We start from the raw sequence: 23569 nt of genomic DNA on the forward strand, positions 1-23569 counted from the left end.
GCATATGAGGGAATGTGTGTTTGTTATGTCTGTCCACGCTGTTGTGACACTGTAATTTCCTGTAAAGGATTATTAAAGGATCTATCTATCTATCTATCTATGTTTGGCCATGGAAGAATGCAATTTAGCTGTTTGGCCACTCAATGGAAAACTTGGGCAACTTTACTTTACTTTACTTTCCTCTTCCTCTTCGAAAAAAAAAGTCCTTATGTCCATCTCGTGTCGCTGTCGTTGATCCGACTCTCAACAACAGCTTGCTTCGGTTGGCTTCGGTGCGTGTTTTGAATGCGTGCGTGATGCTGCGTTGTGTGTTAAAAAAACAGAAAAACGCGAGTGGATTTCTATTTATGTGGGTATTCCCCCTACTGATAAAGTGGAACGGATTTGATTGTGAAGTGATGGAAAGAACGCTGGACTAGTAGACCAGTCATGCACTAATATCTTTGATGGCAAATGTGGGGGGGTCGAAATGACTTTTTTTCAAGGGTGGGGGGGACGTGTCCCCCCCCAATTATATTATGGTGACGCCCATGTGTGTGTGTGTGTGTGTGTGTGTTCTTTAAGATTCTCCCCACCGAACGGGGCGCCAGAAGGAGACATGTTGTTTTAACTCTTTGTGGTTTTTTATTTGCTTTGTTTGATTTTCCTTATGCAGTTGTTTTAGTCCACAAATAACAGGTTATAAACCTGTAGAATAGAAAGGCTACGGTGTAAACAACAATATTGATAGCCACATACATAATATACTATCAATTCTGAATAATAAACAAATATAAATTACAATAGTCAGTATTTAGTGTTATAATAATAGTATAATATATAATATAGTATAAAATAATTAGTGTTTAAACTGAATATGCAACAATTCCCCGCACAAGCAACATTGCACATTAAACACTAAATATACATTAAAGACCGGGTAAACCAAGAATAATTATGGGTTTTGAGTTTATAATACCACAGGAAAATATATTATTAACCACCCTGCCAAATTTGAAGGACTAAAAAAATCGCGAAGTATATAAAATTATGCTTCAAAGTTGATGAAAAATGAGCAGTAATCCCTGGCTCAGGACGGTGGGGGCGTGTGCGCTGCAGGCCAGGAAACCACGCCCATCACCGGAGAGAGACCGTCTTCGGTCGGAAACTTAAATAAAGTAAACGAACCGTTAACGTTACGTTTCCCACTGTGGCATCCAGGGAAGATGCACCAACGAGGTTGAAGAGGCATAACGGGCAAGCTAGCTGCAAACTGACAATTCAAACCAGACTCGTGAGCGGTAAAACCATACACGGGTGAAACCACAGAATGCTAGTGCGCGGTTAATGTATTTATACCTAGAGGGCAGCAGGGGGCGGGTCTACATCGAAGACCGCTTTACGTAAAGCGGTCTTCGATGTAGACCCGCCCATTTTAAACCTGCACACAGAACATTCTCTGAGGCCTAGCTCCTCAAGGAAATGATGAATGGGAAAAATATTTTTTACATGTTTTGAGGGACACATTTAAGGCCTAATTAATATGATAAGAAGAAAAATACTGAATTTGGTTTACCCGGTCTTTAAACATTGCACTGCCACACACAAGCCACATTGCACATTAAACATTAATTAGTGTTAATTAAAGTGCGATGAACTACATTACCCAGCCTGCACCGCAAACAGGACGTATTCTCGTGTGACAGCGAAGACGCCCCAACTCCAAACATTTCCAGGGATACAGAGCGTGACCAGACAGACCAACTTAAACCGCGGCTCAATGGACACAAACAGGAGGCGGTTCCTGTGAGGTAGCCAAGGCTGTGATTGGCTGTCTGGACTTCCAAGCACTTCCCAGAACTTCATTCTTCTGCGCTGAGGATCCCTGAATCTTTCTCTAAACCCACTCTATCTTTAGGTTATTGGTTTATTATAATGATGTGATATTGTGAAGTGTGTCTGTGTAACGCTTATCAATCTTACTATAGAGAAAACAACGTTAGGTAATGTTGCAATAGATTGAAACCTAATGTGTTAAATGAGTCACTTCTCTTCAACCAGTAGAAACAGAGTGTGAAGCGTGTGTGTGTGTGTGTGTGTGTGAGTGTGTGTGTGTGTGTGTGTGTGTTTGTGTGTGAGAGTGAGAGACACAGCCACAGAAAGATAGAGAGAGACAACAAGAGAGAGAGAGAGAGAGAGACAGACAGACAGACAGAGGGAGAGAGAGAGACAACGAGACACCGACAGACAGACAGACAGACAGACAGACAGATGAACAGACAGAGAGGGAGAGAGAGAGAGACAGAAGCTGCTTTCACACATATCCTCCGTCTTTTCTCTGCATTTGTGGATCAGGAGGTTTGACTGTGAGGGTCATTCACACTGACTCACACTTGACTTTGAATCGAGGATATTGTCTCGGCTGTTTTTTATTTTGGGCCGTGGGTACAGCAGGCAAGGTCAGCTCGACTCCACGCTTTCAATCATTTAAAAACTGCAACTTCAAACAATTATTTTATTTATTTTACAATTCAAAAATGAACAAAACTGTCTTCTAAATGAAGGAAATGATACTGGGAAACAAATAAACCATTATAAGCAACGAGTGAACTTAATAAGCGATCAAAATACTCTTTTCAACCACCGCCTCTTTCCCTTGACATTTAGTTTTCACCTGACATATGCGACAGATGTTTAAGGCAACCTGGTCGTACAGGAATCCGTGAAATGAGTCGGTCTACGTCCCGTATAGTAGCCTATATTTTAATTTAACGTCTTTAATGGTAAGAGACCGTACAGGGATGGACAATGGATAATGAGCTTTGTTGGTCTGTGTACAAAGTATAATTCATTTACAGTTGTTCACGTTGTGTAATGAAAAAGGCCAGTTTAGGGGGTATTGCCTAATGTATGTGTCAGAAAATGCAACAAACATTATTTACAATACAAAATATGCAACAACAGTACAGTAGAATCAGGATGTAAGTATAAATAAATATAGATATATATATATCCAGGATGTAAATATGTATAAGGTCTGAAAAATATGAAAATATGACAAAGCAATAATAATGATTATTACTACTTAATACGTAACAAATGAGTCATTAAAGGCTAGTCACCTCCCAAATAAAGTTGCGAAAGCACACGGTGCATGGCGTGTCTGATTTTGTTGTATTGCTCTTAACCACTGCATTAATTTTGTTATTATACAGGCCAGAGGATAATCCACCAAAAATATATATTTTTTAATTTTATTTATGTAGCTTAGTTAAGAGAGAGAACGGTAAATAAACTTGAAGGATTTTTGCATTGGATAGCCAGTGGTGTTATTGTCATGACAACAGAGCCAGCAATAACGTCAAGGTAAATCAACGCTTTCTACCAGTCAGACTCATCACAGGTCGCAACACTATATATAACCTTTAACGTTCACCCAAAGTAACAGATTAAGTAGCCTTAATCAAGTAAATAACTTGATGAATATATAAATGAATCATTACATGCATACATGAATCACAGCGCTCTATAATAATTCCAGTGTTGGCGCCCATTGGCAATTTATTCACAATCAGTTGTGGGAAAGTGGCAGAAATATGACTGTACAGTTATGAATTATGTTCATTATTTAGGCTATTTATTTATTTATTTAGTTTAGCTCTCCTTAAATTAAATTCACGCTTCAAAACGCAAGACTTTTACTGCTAAGGCGAGCTTTACTTTGAAGGCGAGCTGTCTCTGTTTCCGGCTCTCGACTTCCTTGTTCAAATATCATTGTACAACTTGGATAATGGAACAAGCTGACGCTTTGGCGTGCTGAATTGCATTGCACATCTAAACTGGTAGTCTAAACTACCCCCTAAACTGGCCTTCTTCATTATACAACGTAAACAACTGTAAACAACTGTAAATGAATTATACTTCGTACACGGACCACTGATACTATAATATAATAATGTACTAATACTATAATATAATAATGTAATAATACCATAATATAGTAATGTACTAATACTATAATATAATAATGTACAATACTATAATATAATAATGTACTAATACTATAATATAATAATGTACTAATACTATAATATAATAATGTACTAATACTATAATATAATAATGTAATAATACCATAATATAATAATGTACTAATACTATAATATAATAATTTAATAATACTAGAATATAATAATGTAATAATATAATAATGTACTAATACCATAATATAATAATGTACTAATACATAATATAATAATGTAATAATACCATAATATAATAATGTAATACTATAATATAATAATACTATAATATAATAATGTAATAATACTATAATATAATAATGTAATAATACCATAATAATACCATAATATAATAATGTAATAATACTATAATATAATAATGTAATAATACTATAATATAATAATGTAATAATACTATAATATAATAATGTACTAATACCATAATATAATAATGTAATAATACCATAATATAATAATGTAATAATACCATAATATAATAATGTACTAATACTATATAATAATGTAATAATACTATAATATAATAATGTAATAATACTATAATATAATAATGTACTAATACCATAATATAATAATACCATAATATAATAATGTACTACTACTATAATATAATAATGTAATAATACCATAATATAACCATGTGATAATAGCCTGTGTATGCTATCAGTACATTACTGCATGTCAGCGCAGACCAACACTGTTTAGTGATGTCATTGGATATGCTTATTGCATGTTGTTACATGGAGCTCATCACACTAACAATAAGCTGTTATAACTTTATATCAGTCAGCTGTTATCCTGCTCTAAACCATCACACTAACCTGTTATAACTTTATATCAGTCAGCTGTTATCCTGCTCTAAACCACACTAACAATAAGCTGTTATAACTTTATATAAGGTTAGATGGATATTAAACTGTCCCATCACTAGATAAGGTCTGTACCTTCTGTAACAGTCATCACTGTGGTGGAAAGCTGAGGTTGAAATGAGCACAGCTGGTGCAACAGGCTGACTTAATAATTATGTATCTTATATCATATTAACATCTCCTGACCATATTTTCATGGTCTTAAACCAAACCTTTGCTGTAATTTCAAAATCACAAAAGCATTGTAATAAACCATAGTATGTATAGTGACACACAGAAGTCAACGTTTGGTATTTACAGAATGAAGACTGTTTAACCCAACCAATACATTGCTCAATGATTTACGCACTCAACATTAATAAGTATAAGTACTGACGTCTGCTAAAACACATGACAGCTCTTTCACTGTAGCCACATCAATATTGTCAGCTGATCATCTCTCAGTGCTTCTGTTGACATGTGAATCCTGTTTGTTGCAGGAAGAGTTACATGACATGGTCTGTATTGTTCTGATGGTAAATGCTGGTTATTCTTACTCATGTGAATGCAATGTCTGGACCTCAGGGGCAAACTGTACAGCAGGAGACAGAACCTCAACTACAACCTCGTTCCTCGAAGCCCGCCTCCCAAAATCAACGCCGCGAGCAGCACTTTAGATTTATCAGTGATTTTCTATTTTTTTAATTTAATTAACTAACATAACATTGACATTCATTGAAGAGCAAAGATTTAGCTTGAAAACCATCTAATTATTTCTAGAGATATTAATAAATGTCTTGTACTGTGTAGAAAAGTCAAAGTCAAAGTCAGCTTTATTGTGAATTACTCCACATGTCGACATACACAGCAATGGAGAAGACGTTTCTCCCTACCCCACGGTGACGGCCACCCTAGTGCGAGCAGGAGGCTAGTCCCGTGTCTGTGGATCAGAGCCATTGCTCTGCTGTGATTGGTCCAAAATAGAACTCGCGCAACTTTGCGAGCCGCGCAGGTGAAGTATCAACATCACATGAAAGAAGAACGTCAACCAGCCTCCTCAGCAGTGTTTGTAATAACGCCGTTAGGTAACGCCGTTATTTTTTCACTAACGGGTAATCTAACTAATCACTTTTTCCGTTATTACAACAACGTTACCGTTACTGACAGTTAAATGCGGTGCGTTACTATGAATTGATTGAATAAACTGCGTAATCCGAACGCACCCCTGGCTGCACACACAAACTGCTAGGAGACCGGGTGGGTTAGCGATTATGATTGGCTAAGGCAGAGTCGTGTTTCATGGTAGCCAATCGGAGCCAGTGTTTTTACAATTATAATTATTATTATAGATTATTATTATTAATAATATTATTATTATTATTATTATTATTATTATTATTATTATAGACAATTAGAATAGGAAATAGACCACGCAACATCGTGGGGACACACTCTGACACTCTCACTCTTGCTCTTGTTCACCTTGTTGGTCGGACGTAGGAGATAGATAGACTCTAGGGACAGCTTTTTTACTTTTTCATTGTTACTTTGTATTACTTTTTTTTTTTTTTTTTACTTTTATTGGAATAAAACGACCTGACTACGTGTTGTAGTAGGCAATTCCAACCCCCGTTTGGGACTGGGTGCTTTGGCGGGTGACCCAGGAGGGGTACACCCCGCCGCGAGGACCCGCTCTCCCGGTCGTCTAAAGGTGAAGAGCTCATGATACAAAGGGCTGGTGTTGTTGTGGTGCAGTGTTGTTGCTGATGCTGCGGGGAGCGGTCCGATAGTTTAAGAGGTTGGGTTCACTCGATCCGTTGGTGGTGCGGGGAGGTGCCGGGGCGGCTTGTCACCCCCGGTGGAGTTGATCGAAGCGCGCCAGCGTACAATTAGAATATATCCTAGAGGGACCGACTGAGAGGAGCGCGCCTGTAGGACTGGGGGTCTCGACACGACAGAGCTAGGCTAGACCGAGGGCCTCCGACGAGGGGCGGACAGGCCTGACTCAGGTCCCGAAACCTATCGGGGGAAGAGGGCGGGGTCGTGCGCCTGGCAGCTTCACGACGGTGAGGGGTGGTTTGGACCCACCTAGGGCCCGGCTTCCTCGGGGTGGTGGTGCGCGGGGTGCTCGGGGTAGACAAAGGGAAGGGTCTACCTGGTCCGCGGCGGGGTGGTCGGCTATACGGAAGAAGTAGCCGCCACCGGGTCTGCTCTCAACACCACAGAGAGTTACACCCTGAAAAGTGTCCCCGTAGCCAGCTTGTCCTGGGACTCTGTCCAACAATCAACACATCAGGCAACACCAAATGATAAGAAAACTAAAGGAAAACTATTTGGCACATTGGAAAGCGTCCACCAAAAACCAGAGTCAATTGGCTTGCTTTTTGTCCGGCAGAATACCTGACCACCGTGACCGACCCAAACCTGAGGAAATCCTTGACAAGATACAGACTCAGTGAACACAGCCTGGCCACGGAGAAGGGACGCCACAGACAGACCTGGCTGACAAGAGAACACAGACTGTGCTCCCACCGCACACTAAACCAACTACAAGCAGAGCTGCACTTCCTGACCTCCTGCCAGTCATACGAAGACATCGGGAACACACACTTCCCACGGATCACAAAGGAAGGACTTTAAAGACGCTCCAGATGCTCACAAACCGCCAGACCTGTTGGGGGAAACACAACAGTGTGCGATCGCAGCAGCGAGATTGGTCCCCTGTTGTGATGAGAGGAGGACCTCAAGCTCCCCATAAACAGACTCCTCCCCCTGGACTCTTTACACAGTACACTATTGCACATGTGACCGGGTGAGCCATCTCCCTCCTGGTCACTGCATGATGCTGTGCCAGCCGTGCACAGGTTAATTGGGGGGCGGCACTGCGTGCGTGATTTAAAACAGGTGTGTTGGGCACTACTCTCCCTCTTGACTCCACACTGCAGTGCGTCTGTGTCGGTAGGCGTGCATGCCCATGTCTCCGCGTCGCAATATTAAGGTAGGCATCCCGTGTCAACTGCAACTGCCATGTTGTGTTAGTTTTATCGGGCCCTGGGGTTTCATCCTCCCGCTCCGTTGTACAGTACTTGGAGTGACGGTGAGCCGGAGGGGGCGAGCAGTTCGGTGGGCGTGTGCTGGGGTGCAGTAGAGCTCGGAGGTAGGCTGCTCGTAATTGTCTGCTGCTGCAGTTTCCTTTCTCTGCACTAGTTGTGACGCTCTCTCTTTCTCGCTGTACAGCGGGACGCTGTAACCAGCGTCTCCCACTCTCCCACTAGTGCTGCACTTATCCATTTGGCGTCCTGGTGTGTTCCAGTCATTGGCCACCACGACGAGGTCCGCTCCTGTCCTGGTTCGCGAAGCTGTCCTGGTTCGCGAAGCTGTCCTGGTTCGCAAAGCTGTCCTGGTTCGCAAACCTGTCCTGGTTCGCAAAGCTGTCCTGGTTCGAGAATAATCAGACTGAGAAGCTCGTACTGGCTCGGGTCGCTATACGTGGCCGCAGCTTCGGTCCAGTGTGGACACAATTCCAAACGAGTGGCTCGCCTGTCTTGGTTGTGTTTTATGTAATTGCTGCTCCTCACGCAGCAATATCAATTTTTAATAATATATTCTTTTTGTTTGACTTTTGATTTGTTTCTGTTCAGCCATTCATTGGGTTAAATTAGGATTTCGTTATTTTGTTAAGTTGTTTATACATAAATTAGTATTATTTGGTTTTGATATTTCTTTTTGTTAATAATTGTAGTTGATTTCCCTTTCTTTTAACTGAGGTCCCAGATGTCCCCACACTGTGCCTGATTGTAATTTGTGTTTTCTTGTTTTGTACCATAGGTGCTGGGCCCCAGCGAGCGGCAGCCCTTCCCTGGTGGTGGTGTTTGACACAGTTTTGTTGCAGTGCACTGGTGGTTTAGTTTGCATTTATCCCCTTTTGAGTTCCCTGCCGCCGTGGTAAGCCCAGCCCTGATTGGTGTCTAATTGTTAAATAAAATTTTATTCTTTTTGAAACCACGACCTCTGGACCTTGTGTGATTCCGGACCTGTGTTGGCCTTTAGAGGGCTATTTCCTGGGCTAGAGTCCCAGGTGGCGTTGTTGGCAACCTACATCACACATACACACGCATACACCAAACACACTAACACCCGCTCCCGCCACATAATCATTGTTTCTGTACAAGTGCGACCCCTGGCCCACTCCTAATGTGCTCCTGCATATAAAAGCGTGTTTGGCGACGAGTAGAACTGCTTACGGCCATACCACCCTGAACACGCCCGATCTCGTCTGATCTCGGAAGCTAAGCAGGGTCGGGCCTGGTTAGTACTTGGATGGGAGACCGCCTGGGAATACCAGGTGCTGTAAGCTTTTTCTTTTCATCTCGAGCTTTTTGCCTGCAGTTGTTTACCGTGGCCGGATCTTTACCGCCAACTGTTTGGGAGAATTGAAGCAACATACAGACACTGACAACGTCTCTCCAAAATCTTTTTGTGAAACATGCGGACAGTATAGTGAGACTGCCAGCAGGGAGCACCAGAGAGCTGCGACGAGAGCTCTACATTTCGACAACCTTCAGGCGCGCACACACACACACACACACACACACACACACACACACACACACACACACACACACACACACACACAACAGAACATGATACCTGATATTATAACTTAGAGGATAGTGAAATATCAAAAACTATTCAATCGGATAATAATTGCACTATCTGAGGATATTTGCCTACCTGTCGCTCATGAGGTCCGAGAAGAACTGAGCAGAATCTGGCTCTGTCCTGCTTATATTGCCTGTGAGTTCTGTTGGTAAGGCTGCCTGGGTTTGTGACGGCATAATGAGGAGAGCGTTCTTGGTCACCGGTTTATTCAGACGAGCCAGTGTGAGTTTATTGGGGAAGCGTAATGCATTCACTGCATGCTTTTCTGAATCAACGAGTTAAGTATCTCAGAATTATGGGATACGTTTTGATGGCAAATAAAAACAATGCTGTATTTTTCTGAATGAACCAGATAATCCCAAGAGAAGCTGCGTTAGCACAAATGATAAATAAACTCGTTTAGTTTTTCAGGATAAATATAGTCTGACAACACGCTATGTGTGGTGGACGCCTAGTGGTCCTTTTGAATTTGTATAGGCTGAGGCTGTTCTCGCTGTTAAACCGCCAAGCAGAGCGTCGTGTCTGGGAAGGTGGCCTCTAGGCCTGACCATGTGTGGGTATCGCTTCTCGGCCTTTTGGCTAAGATCAAGTGTAGTATCTGTTCTTATCAGTTCAATATCTGATACGTCCCCTACCCGGGGACCATATATTAAATTGATTTTTGGAACTTGGAGATGGAAAAGGGGCTTGCTCCGTCCACTCCACGCATCGACCTGGTATTGCAGTACCTCCAGGACCGGTGCACCCTCCTATGACTGTTCAAATCAAAAGGCATCTCCTGCTGATGCTACACCCGTCCGCGTTTAAGACAACAAAGTGACATGGATCATTTACAGTTTAAACGTGCGTATGAAAACGCACCATGAACATTTATTCCAACGGGATTCTGTTATAGGCTATATATATATTTATATAAACAATAATACATTGTAGCGTTCAAATAACTCTGATCTCCAGGTTTGCTGTCGTTTTGCTTCCACCCACGCTGATTTCAGATTCAAGTTAAAAACGTGTGATCGGTGGTCTACAGTGTCTATACAGTCTAGACGTGTAGGAATGTTGCCAACACTTTGTGTTCCAGTGTATCTCGTCCCTTTGCTGAATGCTTTGCAACCGTCCCCCACGGGAGCACGCGTGGGCAACGTGTAGCCACCCTGAACGCTCACAACTCATACTTACCTGGCAAGAGAGATACCATGATCAAGAAGGTGGTTCACCCATAGCGAGGCTCAGCCATTGCACTGAGGCTGTTGCTGACCCGTGCGAATTCCCCAAATGTGGGAATCTCGATTGCATAATTTCTGGTAGTGGGGGACTGCGTTCGCGCTCTCCCCTGATTATGTTGTTCTAAAGAAAAAACAGCTACGAATGCCTGCATCGCACCCCAGCTGTTGGAGCGCTACGTTTCTTCAAACGTTTACACAAACGCATACGCAGTGTATTGCATTGCGTTTTTATACGGAGCTTTGAGTCTGGAATAACGTATTCCTTCATTCATCTATTCATTGTGGTAACTGTTATGATTAGATGTTATTACATGTTTGACCGCTAGGCGGCAGTACTGGTTAGTAGTCAGCTTACCGTACCATATAACGGACTAGAGCAAGACTGCATGAAGCCACATGTATGTTATTGAGAACGTGAGACATTAAACTAAGTTACAAGCTATCAACACGGCCTCATCCTTGGAACACGAACATGACATGGTACCAGGAGTAAACTCGAATGGGCGACATGGATTTAAAACCACCGGAAAGTTTGAAACTGACGGGGAATGTCGACGAGAACTGGCGCACCTTCAAACAGCGGTTTCACCTTTATGTTTCTGCTATGGGACTCGAGGCGAAGCCGGAAGCTAGAAAGGTAGCGCTGCTGCTAACAATAGCAGGGCCACAGGCCATAGAAGTATTTAACATGTTCGTGTTTGACAGTCCTGAAGATAATGAAAAGTTGGATGTAGTGCTTAGCAAGTTTGATACTCACTGTTCTCCGAAGAAGAACGAGACGTACGAGAGGTACGTGTTTCGGTCTCGTACACAGCGCCAGCATGAGCCCTTCGATAGCTTCCTGATGGACTTGCGGCTAAAGGCGCAGTCCTGCAACTTCGCAGCGCTGACGGATTCCATGGTCCGGGACCAGATTGTATTCGGTGTGGCGGATAAAAAGGTCAGAGAGAGGCTACTACGGGAGATGGAGCTGACGCTGGCAGGAGCCATTAAGATCTGCCAGGCCAGTGAGCTGTCCCAAAGGCACGTGAGGACGTTCAGCGAGATGTCTGCAGTCGCCTCGGCGCAGAGCGACAGCGCGGCAGCGGTTGGAGCAGTGTCGTATCAGCGGGGACGGCGCACACAGACCCGGCCTGCACAGCAGGAGGACGTGATGATAAACTGCAAGCGCTGCGGCTCACAGCACAAGCCTAGACAGTGTCCAGCGTTTGGTAAGCAATGCTCTACTTGCCAAGGCAAGAATCATTTTGCTAAACAATGCTTCTCCAAACGGAAAGAGTGGAAGAAAGGAAAAACTGTAAACTTAATAGACGAGCCTGATCTAAGTGACACGTTCTTTGTTGGAATGGTGAATTGTGAAAGTGAACAAATAAATAAACCAGACAATGTAAATGATGTCACTACAGAAGATAAGTGGATAGCTCCTCTAATGATAAATGGGACTGTAGTCACCATGAGATTGGACACTGGTGCAAAAGCAAATCTCATAAGCATGTGTGATGTGAAGGCAATGAAAGATAAGCCACAAATAAAAAGAAAAGAATCTGGACTGAAAGACTACAATGGGCGGCCAATCAAATGTTTGGGCACATGCAGGTTGAGTGTCACAGTTAAAGGAAAAGTGCACCACCTATTCTTCTTTGTTGTGAATGAGGGACGTGAATCACTTCTTGGTGACAGAGCCTGTGAAGAACTGGGGCTTGTGAAAAGAGTGTATCGCATCATCCCAACCATAAACCCAACAAATGACTCTATGGACACAATTGTTCAGAACTTTTCAGATGTTTTCAAGGGTTTTGGTGTTTTGCCCTTCACATATAAAATACAGTTGAAAGAAGGAGCCCAACCAGTTGTGCATGCAGCACGCAGAGTTCCGGCGCCACTGAAAGACTGCCTAAAGAAAGAACTCGATAGAATGATCATGCTAGGAGTGATCAAAAAGGTTAATGAGCCTACAGACTGGGTCAACTCACTGGTCATCACAAAGAAAAAGAATGGTGAGTTGAGAATATGTATGGACCCTAAAGACTTAAATGAGAGCATAAAGCGTGAACATTATCAAATACCTACACGTGAAGAGATCATCAGTGAAATGTCAGGTGCCAACTACTTCACAAAGCTTGACGCCTCACAAGGCTTCTGGCAGCTGAAACTGGATGAAAGCAGCACCAAGTACTGTACCTTTAATACGCCCTTCGGCAGACACTGCTTTCTCAGACTGCCTTTTGGAATCAAGTCAGCACCTGAAATATTTCACAGAGCGATGGAGCAGATCATCGAGGGCTTGGATGGAGTTCGAGTCTACATTGATGACTTCATCATATGGGGTTCCACAGCCCAAGAGCACAACGAGAGGCTGAACAGGGTTATGGAACGCATACAAAAGTATGGACTGAAACTCAACAAGCGTAAATGTGAGTTTGGCGTTCAAGAGATCCTCTTCCTGGGAGACAAGCTGTCTGCACGTGGTGTCCAACCAGATAAAGACAAAATACATGCAATACAGAACATGCCAAGGCCCACAGACAAGACAGGGGTGCTACGCATCATGGGGATGGTGAATTTCATAGGTAAATTCATTCCCAATCTGACAGCAAAGACATCATGCATACGAGAGCTTCTGCACAGGGACTGTGAGTTTAAATGGACAGTGAAACATGAGCATGAGTGGCAAAAACTCAAGGACACACTGAGCACAGCACCTGTGTTGTCATTTTATGACCACACGAAGAGGATAAAAGTGTCTACAGATGCTTCCAAAGATGGTATTGGTGCCGTTCTACTCCAGGCTGAGGGTGAGCACTGGAAACCGGTAGCCTATGCATCTCGGGCTATGACAAAAACTGAATGCCGATACGCTCAGATCGAAAAAGAATGTTTGGGACTGGCGTATGGTTTGGAGCGGTTTCATAGCTACGTGTACGGCCTGCCGTCTTTCACAGTCGAAACTGATCATCGACCGCTGGTCGCCATCATCAAAAAGAATCTGAATGAAATGTCTCCACGGATTCAGCGGTTAATGATGAAGATGCAAAGGTATGATTTTGAACTGATATATACTCCAGGTAAACACCTAGTCCTTGCTGATGCCCTATCCAGAGCAACTACAGGCGACAGTGTGAGTGCAACAGACGAGGACATACAGTGTCACGTGAACATGGTGTCGGCTACACTGCCTGTGTCTGACACAAAGTCAAGACAAATAGCGGGGGCTACAGCAACGGATGCTGAGCTACAGCATGTCATGCAGAACATGGATGAGGGATGGCCAGCTGGTTCATGTCCACAATTTTACCATGTTAGAGGTGAGCTTAGTACTGTGGATGGTCTGCTGTTGAAAAAGGGCAGGATTGTTATTCCACAGGCTTTGAGAATGGACATGTTGCACAGGATACATGAAGGCCATCTCGGCATCGAAAAGTGTAAAAGGAGGGCGAGAGACACGGTTTTCTGGCCCGGACTGAACAAAGACATTGAAACACTTATAAGTAAATGTGAAACATGCCAGAAACACAGGAACAAGCAGAGCAAAGAGCCTATGGTGGTAGCTGAGGTGCCAACAGCACCATGGCACAAAGTAGGAATGGACTTGTTTCATCTCAGAGGTAAAGACTATTTAGTGATAATGGATTACTACTCAAACTTCCCTGAGATGGCGCTACTAACAAGCTCAACATCAACTTGTGTCATAACACATGCTAAATCTATCTTCGCCAGGCATGGCATCCCACACACCGTGGTGAGCGACAATGGCCCCTGCTTCAGCAGCAAAGAATGGCAGAAGTTTGCAGAGCAATATGATTTCAAGCATGTGACGTCAAGCCCACACTATGCACAGTCAAACGGGCAAGCTGAAAAAGGAGTTCACATTCTCAAGCAACTCCTAAAGAAAGCAGCTGACAGTGACTCGGATCCCTATCTGGCTTTATTGAGTTACAGAGCATCACCTCTTCAGTGCGGCCTGTCACCAGCTGAACTGCTGATGAAGAGGAAGCTACGAACAACTTTGCCGAGTCATCAAAACGACAAATTAAAGCAAAAGAATCACTCAAAGATTGAACATAAGCTACGACAACAGAAAATGATGCAAAAGTCATTCTATGACAGAACAACCAAGCATCTCCCTCCACTGACTACCAACAACACAGTCAGGATTGAGGATGCTGATGGATGGAGTACAAAAGCAACTGTCCTGCAAGAAGTTGCTCCACGATCGTACACAGTGAAAACTGATGATGGACAAATCCTCAGACGCAATCGTCGCAGTCTGTTAAAGACTCCTCAAGGGACTGTTGGTGAGCTCAGTGTAACCTGTGGTGAATCTCAGGTAATTCCCAAACCTGTTATGGACTGTAACACTGACTCTCACACACCTACTCCAAGCGAACCTGAGTTAAGAAGGTCCACAAGAGAAATCAGAAAGCCTGATAGACTGAACTTATAAACAAAGAAAATTCAATATGCATGTTAAAGATGTTGAACAAATTGTATATTGACTGATGTTGTGAATGTGTTCTAAATGGTCTAGTGTTGGCTTAGATATGAGTTATGCAATCTGATATAAACTGTTTATACTGCTTATGTGTTGCAGAGTTATGCTGAATGTGAAATGGTTAAAATAACTGATACAGCTAATGTGATAATTCATGTTAATGCATTTTAACTTAGAAAAAGGGGGATGTTATGATTAGATGTTATTACATATTTGACCGCTAGGCGGCAGTACTGGTTAGTAGTCAGCTTACTGTACCATATAACGGACTAGAGCAAGACTGCATGAAGCCACATATATGTTATTGAGAACGTGAGACATTAAACTAAGTTACAAGCTATCAACACGGCCTCATCCTTGGAACACGAACATGACAGTAACTAATCATTGTTTCTGTACAAGTGCGACCCCTGGCCCACTCCTAATGTGCTCCTGCATATAAAAGCGTGTTTGGCGACGAGTAGAATTGCTTACGGCCATACCACCCTGAACACGCCCGATCTCGTCTGATCTCGGAAGCTAAGCAGGGTCGGGACTGGTTAGTACTTGGATGGGAGACCGCCTGGGAATACCAGGTGCTGTAAGCTTTTTCTTTTCATCTCGAGCTTTTTGCCTGCAATTGTTTACCGTGGCCGGATCTTTACCGCCAACTGTTTGGGAGAATTGAAGCAACATACAGACACTGACAACGTCTCTCCAAAATCTTTTTGTGAAACATGCGGACAGTATAGTGAGACTGCCAGCAGGGAGCACCAGAGAGCTGCGACGAGAGCTCTACATTTCGACAACCTTCAGGCGCGCACACACACACGCACACACACACACACACACACACGCACGCACGCACGCACGCACGCACACACACACACACACACACACACACACACACACACACACACACAGAACATGAACATGATACCTGATATTATAACTTAGAGGATAGTGAAATATCAAAAACTATTCAATCGGATAATAATTGCACTATCTGAGGATATTTGCCTACCTGTCGCTCATGAGGTCCGAGAAGAACTGAGCAGAATCTGGCTCTGTCCTGCTTATATTGCCTGTGAGTTCTGTTGGTAAGGCTGCCTGGGTTTGTGACGGCATAATGAGGAGAGCGTTCTTGGTCACCGGTTTATTCACACGCGCCAGTGTGAGTTTATTGGGGAAGCGTAATGCATTCACTGCATGCTTTTCTGAATCAACGAGTTAAGTATCTCAGAATTATGGGATACGTTTTGATGGCAAATAAAAACGATGCTGTATTTTTCTGAATGAACCAGATAATCCCAAGAGAAGCTGCGTTAGCACAAATGATAAATAAACTCGTTTAGTTTTTCAGGATAAATATAGTCTGACAACACGCTATGTGTGGTGGACGCCTAGTGGTCCTTTTGAATTTGTATAGGCTGAGGCTGTTCTCGCTGTTAAACCGCCAAGCAGAGCGTCGTGTCTGGGAAGGTGGCCTCTAGGCCTGACCATGTGTGGGTATCGCTTCTCGGCCTTTTGGCTAAGATCAAGTGTAGTATCTGTTCTTATCAGTTTAATATCTGATACGTCTCCTACCCGGGGACCATATATTAAATTGATTTTTGGAACTTGGAGATGGAAAAGGGGCTTGCTCCGTCCACTCCACGCATCGACCTGGTATTGCAGTACCTCCAGGACCGGTGCACCCTCCTATGACTGTTCAAATCAAAAGGCATCTCCTGCTGATGCTACACCCGTCCGCGTTTAAGACAACAAAGTGACATGGATCATTTACAGTTTAAACGTGCGTATGAAAACGCACCATGAACATTTATTCCAACGGGATTCTGTTATAGGCTATATATATATATATATATATTTCTATAAACAATAATACATTGTAGTGTTCAAATAACTCTGATCTCCAGGTTTGCTGTCGTTTTGCTTCCACCCACGCTGATTTCAGATTCAAGTTAAAAACGTGTGATCGGTGGTCTACAGTGTCTATACAGTCTAGACGTGTAGGAATGTTGCCAACACTTTGTGTTCCAGTGTATCTCGTCCCTTTGCCGAACGCTTTGCAACCGTCCCCCACGGGAGCACGCGTGGGCAACGTGTAGCCACCCTGAACGCTCACAACTCATACTTACCTGGCAAGAGAGATACCATGATCAAGAAGGTGGTTCACCCATAGCGAGGCTCAGCCATTGCACTGAGGCTGTTGCTGACCCGTGCGAATTCCCCAAATGTGGGAATCTCGATTGCATAATTTCTGGTAGTGGGGGACTGCGTTCGCGCTCTCCCCTGATTATGTTGTTCTAAAGAAAAAACAGCTACGAATGCCTGCGTCGCACCCCAGGTGTTGGAGCGCTACGTTTCTTCAAACTTTTCACAAACGCATACGCAGTGTATTTGCATTGCGTTTTTATACGGAGCTTTGAGTCTGGAATAACGTATTCCTTCATTCATCTATTCATTGTGGTAACTAATCATTGTTTCTGTACAAGTGCGACCCCTGGCCTCAGCAGCTTTCTCACTCCTAATGTGCTCCTGCATATAAAAGCGTGTTTGGCGACGGGTAGACTTGCTTACGGCCATACCATCCTGAACACGCCCGATCTCGTCTGATCTCGGAAGCTAAGCAGGGTCGGGCCTGGTTAGTACTTGGATGGGAGACCGCCTGGGAATACCAGGTGCTGTAAGCTTTTTCTTTTCATCTCGAGCTTTTTGCCTGCAATTGTTTACCGTGGCCGGATCTTTACCGCCAACTGTTTGGGAGAATTGAAGCAACATACAGAAAACTGACAACGTCTCTCCAAAATCTTTTTGTGAAACATGCGGACAGTATAGTGAGACTGCCAGCAGGGAGCACCAGAGAGCTGCGACGAGAGCTCTACATTTCGACAACCTTCAGGCGCGCACACACACGCACACACACACACACACACACACACGCACGCACACACACACAACAGAACATGATACCTGATATTATAACTTAGAGGATAGTGAAATATCAAAAACTATTCAATCGGATAATAATTGCACTATCTGAGGATATTTGCCTACCTGTCGCTCATGAGGTCCGAGAAGAACTGAGCAGAATCTGGCTCTGTCCTGCTTATATTGCCTGTGAGTTCTGTTGGTAAGGCTGCCTGGGTTTGTGACGGCATAATGAGGAGAGCGTTCTTGGTCACCGGTTTATTCAGACGCGCCAGTGTGAGTTTATTGGGGAAGCGTAATGCATTCACTGCATGCTTTTCTGAATCAACGAGTTAAGTATCTCAGAATTATGGGATACGTTTTGATGGCAAATAAAAACGATGCTGTATTTTTCTGAATGAACCAGATAATCCCAAGAGAAGCTGCGTTAGCACAAATGATAAATAAACTCGTTTAGTTTTTCAGGATAAATGTAATATCGTGAGAATCTAGTTCTGTAGTCCTTCCCCAACAGATCTTAAAGGACCCACAAAGACGCTGGTATAGAAAAGATAAATCTTAATTTATTATGACACAATAAATATAGTAAATATAAACAAGGAGGTAAGACCTGGTCACATAAAAACAGTCGCCCAAAATCTTATTCCATCAGTTCAGTTATTGCACAGCACTCAAAAGATGGCGATACACAGCACAACGAGATAGTCTAAGCACATAGTAATACAAGTGACAAACCACAGCAAACTTATTAGTATGAACATAGATTAGTGGACAACACGCGCTCTCGACCAGGCCCTAATAATTAGGACCCCCCCCCATCCCAAAAGAAACAAAAGAAATGAAGTTCAAACCAAAATAGATTAATATAATAATTAAATTCCCACAGAAGCTTGGAGGTAAACTATACAGGGGAGAAAGCGGCACAAACACTCAGACGCACGCCACGTCTGAAACAGACCAAAAACACACATAATGACACACAGCACACAGATAGAAACATATCATCTTCAGTTAAACGTTCCCTGTACTATACAGTACGTTAAACATAAAATCAATCGTACATATGGCACACCATTTGTAATAAATATGCGGGAAATGTAGACAGAAGTATTGCTAAAGTGCAATTAGACTCACGAGTGGCTACCTTGCGCAATGACTCCCGACACGACACGCCACGTCTTTGGGCAATGCTCTCCGTAGCCCCAGTTCGCGGCGATGGGCCGATCAGTGTGAATGAACACGCTCGCTCGTCCAATTACACATTAGACGCAGGTGGTGGGACTCCGGCCCAGCTCTCTAGCCTTAAGCTCCAGTGTGAGACCACGCCCATTCAACGCACCACCCCCGAGATCAAACCGGCTCCCTCTGTAGGGAGGGAGTGTATGTAATCAATGAATATTTAGTCTATACTTAAACTAATAATTCACCCCGTCACATAAATATAGTCTGACAACACGCTATGTGTGGTGGACGCCTAGTGGTCCTTTTGAATTTGTATAGGCTGAGGCTGTTCTCGCTGTTAAACCGCCAAGCAGAGCGTCGTGTCTGGGAAGGTGGCCTCTAGGCCTGACAATGTGTGGGTATCGCTTCTCGGCCTTTTGGCTAAGATCAAGTGTAGTATCTGTTCTTATCAGTTTAATATCTGATACGTCCCCTACCCGGGGACCAGATATTAAATTGATTTTTGGAACTTGGAGATGGGAAAGGGGCTTGCTCCGTCCACTCCACGCATCGACCTGGTATTGCAGTACCTCCAGGACCGGTGCACCCTCCTATGACTGTTCAAATCAAAAGGCATCTCCTGCTGATGCTACACCCGTCCGCGTTTAAGACAACAAAGTGACATGGATCATTTACAGTTTAAACGTGCGTATGAAAACGCACCATGAACATTTATTCCAACGGGATTCTGTTATAGGCTATATATATATTTATATAAACAATAATACATTGTAGTGTTCAAATAACTCTGATCTCCAGGTTTGCTGTCGTTTTGCTTCCACCCACGCTGATTTCAGATTCAAGTTAAAAACGTGTGATCGGTGGTCTACAGTGTCTATACAGTCTAGACGTGTAGGAATGTTGCCAACACTTTGTGTTCCAGTGTATCTCGTCCCTTTGCTGAATGCTTTGCAACCGTCCCCCACGGGAGCATGCGTGGGCAACGTGTAGCCACCCTGAACGCTCACAACTCATACTTACCTGGCAAGAGAGATACCATGATCAAGAAGGTGGTTCACCCATAGCGAGGCTCAGCCATTGCACTGAGGCTGTTGCTGACCCGTGCGAATTCCCCAAATGTGGGAATCTCGATTGCATAATTTCTGGTAGTGGGGGACTGCGTTCGCGCTCTCCCCTGATTATGTTGTTCTAAAGAAAAAACAGTTACGAATGCATGCATCGCACCCCAGGTGTTGGAGCGCTACGTTTCTTCAAACGTTTACACAAACGCATACGCAGTGTCAGCGCCGTCGTATAGGGGGGAAAGGTTATGACAATTATAAGGGCCCACAGCCCGCTAGGGCCCACACACAGCCCCCAGTAGCCTCTATGACAAAATTATTATGCATACACTGAACTAATATATATTCATATGAATGAATCCGAATTAAAACAAAGCCACAAATCATACAATATTCTAATTTTAATAATTTCAATAATCCCCTTGGCCCCTTCTTAAAAAATGGTTTGGTCCACACCGCGGTTCGTTCTTCCCAGGGACGTGCACAGGAGTTTTGAGGGGCAGGTGACGAGCGCTACGAGCGGACGAGCGCTATTGTGGGCGCGATTGTTGACGGTGGGGGGGGGGTTGGATCACGGACGAGCGCTATTGTTAACGGGGCGTTCGATCGCGGACGAGCACTTTTGCGGGCGCGATTGTTGAAGAACACTCAGAGGGCACTTTTTAATACGAGGCAAAAAATATGGAAGCATGTATGTAGCAAAATTCTAATGGCAATGCAATTTGCAATTTGCAGTTCAATAAGTCATTGCATTATGCAATTGACAATTCATTATGCAATTTAGTAATGTAATTTGAAAATACGTTATTCAAAGTGTATTTTAATATGCAAAGTGACAATGAAATCTTCAATTCAATTTTAAAAAGTTATAACAATAAAAATAGAATTAACATTTAGTCGCCTTTATTCAAATGGAAAAGCTATAGCGCCCCTGTAATTGCAATGCACTTTGCCACGCTCTGTGTGTTGCAAATTTCAAATGACATTTCAATCCGCAAAACGCTTTGCAAAACGCTTTGCAAAACATTTTGCAAAACATTTTGCAATCTACCAGCGAATAGTGTGTGGGCAGGATCTACGTCACTTCCTCGTAATTTCCTTGTAATACCCTATCTCCCAGAGCACACACTCTATCAACTGCATCTGTGTCTTCAACACGATTGCACAGCACATCATCTGCCAAACTTCGGAGCGTAGCGACAATCTCCTCCATTGCTGACACATACAAACATAAACAAGGAAATTATGAGGAAGTGACGGTCCCGACTCCCGCCCACACACGATCCGCTGATAAGATTGCAAAATCTTTTGCAAAACGTTTTGCAAAGCATTTTGCAAAGCGTTTTGCGGATTGAAATGTCATTTGAATTTTGCAACACACAGAGCGTGGCAAAGTGAATTCCAATTACGGGGGCGCTTTTTATTGTTATAACTTTTTTAAATTGAATTGAGGATTTCATTGTCACTTTGCATATTAAAATACACTTTGTATTTTCAAATTACATTATTAAATTGCATGATGAATTGACAATTACATAATGCAATGACTTATTGAATTGCTAATTGCAAATTGCATTTCCATTTGAATTTTGCTACATATATGCTTCCATAAAAAAGGGCAGGGGCTCAAGCACCCCTAGGGCCCTATGTGTGCACGTGCCTGGGTCTTCCCATGGTTCTTCCTCAGTGGAAGTGAGTGATTGATGAGACTTACAGTGAACAAACAATCCAATTTAAACTTTAATTGAGATTAGATGAGGCTTGTTGTTGTTTTTCTTATTTGTTTTACAACAATGTATTCCATGTGCTCTTTGTTTCACTTGCACATTTAAGTTAAACGCTACATATTTACCTGTGGACTATCTTGAGCCAGGACACTTTGTTTTTTGCATATCAGTGCTTGATTGTTAAATACAATAAAATACCCACACTTATTTGTTGAGTGGTTAATTGAAAATGTATTTGCAAACAGAGGTGTAATAACGTGTTGCAAATCAGGGAAATGAGAATAAGACAATTAATATTACATAATTTACATAATAATACACTTGTTAAGTCGTTAAATGTAAAAAAGGAAACAAATTGGGTGTATTACACCAGGCACCGTCAAGAACACTGAAAAACAAGAACATTTAAGGTGGCAATGAATGGGGTAGAGGGGCCCACACCGATATTCTTTCAGGGGGCCCAGAATTCCTAGCAACTGTCCTGCGCAGTGTATTGCATTGCATTTTTATACGGAGCTTTGAGTCTGGAATAACGTATTCCTTCATTCATCTATTCATTGTGGTAACTAATCATTGTTTCTGTACAAGTGCGACCCCTGGCCTCAGCAGCTTTCTCACTCCTAATGTGCTCCTGCATATAAAAGCGTGTTTGGCGACAGGTAGAATTGCTTACGGCCATACTACCCTGAACACGCCCGATCTCGTCTGATCTCGCAAGCTAAGCAGGGTCGGGCCTGGTTAGTACTTGGATGGGAGACCGCCTGGGAATACCAGGTGCTGTAAACTTTTTCTTTTCATCTCGAGCTTTTTGCCTGCAATTGTTTACCGTGGCCGGATCTTTACCGCCAACTGTTTGGGAGAATTGAAGCAACATACAGACACTGACAACGTCTCTCCAAAATCTTTTTGTGAAACATGCGGACAGTATAGTGAGACTGCCAGCAGGGAGCACCAGAGAGCTGCGACGAGAGCTCTACATTTCGACAACCTTCAGGCGCGCGCACACACACACACACACACACACACACACACACACACACACACACACACACACACACACACACACACACACACACACACACACACACACAACAGAACATGATACCTGATATTATAACTTAGAGGATAGTGAAATATCAAAAACTATTCAATCGGATAATAATTGCGCTATTTGAGGATATTTGCCTACCTGTCGCTCATGAGGTCCAAGAAGAACTGAGCAGAATCTGGCTCTGTCCTGCTTATATTGCCTGTGAGTTCTGTTGGTAAGGCTGCCTGGGTTTGTGACGGCATAATGAGGAAAGCGTTCTTGGTCACCGGTTTATTCAGACGCGCCAGTGTGAGTTTATTGGGGAAGCGTAATGCATTCACAAATTGTGCCCATTCTACTTTTGGCAATTTTTTATTTAATCTGAATAGTGTACAGACATTGTATTGTG

The 23569-nt window shown here is 43.1% G+C and overlaps 1 protein-coding gene and 10 non-coding genes across 11 annotated transcripts in view; 10 read left to right on the forward strand and 1 right to left on the reverse strand.

The window, feature by feature from the left end:
• Window positions 1-23569, reverse strand: part of LOC311369505 (NLR family CARD domain-containing protein 3-like) — a gene marked incomplete at its 3' end in the record, with an annotated part of 218310 nt that overhangs the window by 50230 nt on the left and 144511 nt on the right. The window lies entirely within an intron of this gene.
• LOC311370166 (5S ribosomal RNA) lies at window positions 9106-9224 on the forward strand. Its single transcript, XR_014640494.1, has one exon. It is a non-coding gene; the product is annotated as a 5S ribosomal RNA (ribosomal RNA).
• Window positions 10089-10279, forward strand: LOC311369981 (U2 spliceosomal RNA). Its single transcript, XR_014640313.1, has one exon. It is a non-coding gene; the product is annotated as a U2 spliceosomal RNA (small nuclear RNA).
• Window positions 10701-10865, forward strand: LOC311370414 (U1 spliceosomal RNA). Its single transcript, XR_014640738.1, has one exon. It is a non-coding gene; the product is annotated as a U1 spliceosomal RNA (small nuclear RNA).
• On the forward strand, window positions 15716-15834 carry LOC311370200 (5S ribosomal RNA). The gene has a single exon (XR_014640528.1). It is a non-coding gene; the product is annotated as a 5S ribosomal RNA (ribosomal RNA).
• LOC311369979 (U2 spliceosomal RNA) lies at window positions 16738-16928 on the forward strand. Its single transcript, XR_014640311.1, has one exon. It is a non-coding gene; the product is annotated as a U2 spliceosomal RNA (small nuclear RNA).
• LOC311370415 (U1 spliceosomal RNA) lies at window positions 17360-17524 on the forward strand. The gene has a single exon (XR_014640739.1). It is a non-coding gene; the product is annotated as a U1 spliceosomal RNA (small nuclear RNA).
• On the forward strand, window positions 17804-17922 carry LOC311370191 (5S ribosomal RNA). The gene has a single exon (XR_014640519.1). It is a non-coding gene; the product is annotated as a 5S ribosomal RNA (ribosomal RNA).
• Window positions 19743-19933, forward strand: LOC311369965 (U2 spliceosomal RNA). Its single transcript, XR_014640297.1, has one exon. It is a non-coding gene; the product is annotated as a U2 spliceosomal RNA (small nuclear RNA).
• LOC311370416 (U1 spliceosomal RNA) lies at window positions 20355-20519 on the forward strand. The gene has a single exon (XR_014640740.1). It is a non-coding gene; the product is annotated as a U1 spliceosomal RNA (small nuclear RNA).
• On the forward strand, window positions 22798-22916 carry LOC311370202 (5S ribosomal RNA). Its single transcript, XR_014640530.1, has one exon. It is a non-coding gene; the product is annotated as a 5S ribosomal RNA (ribosomal RNA).

The sequence above is a fragment of the Micromesistius poutassou genome, assembly GCF_964030765.1.
Source record: "Micromesistius poutassou genome assembly, chromosome: 24".
In the NCBI taxonomy this organism is placed as follows: domain Eukaryota; kingdom Metazoa; phylum Chordata; class Actinopteri; order Gadiformes; family Gadidae; genus Micromesistius; species Micromesistius poutassou.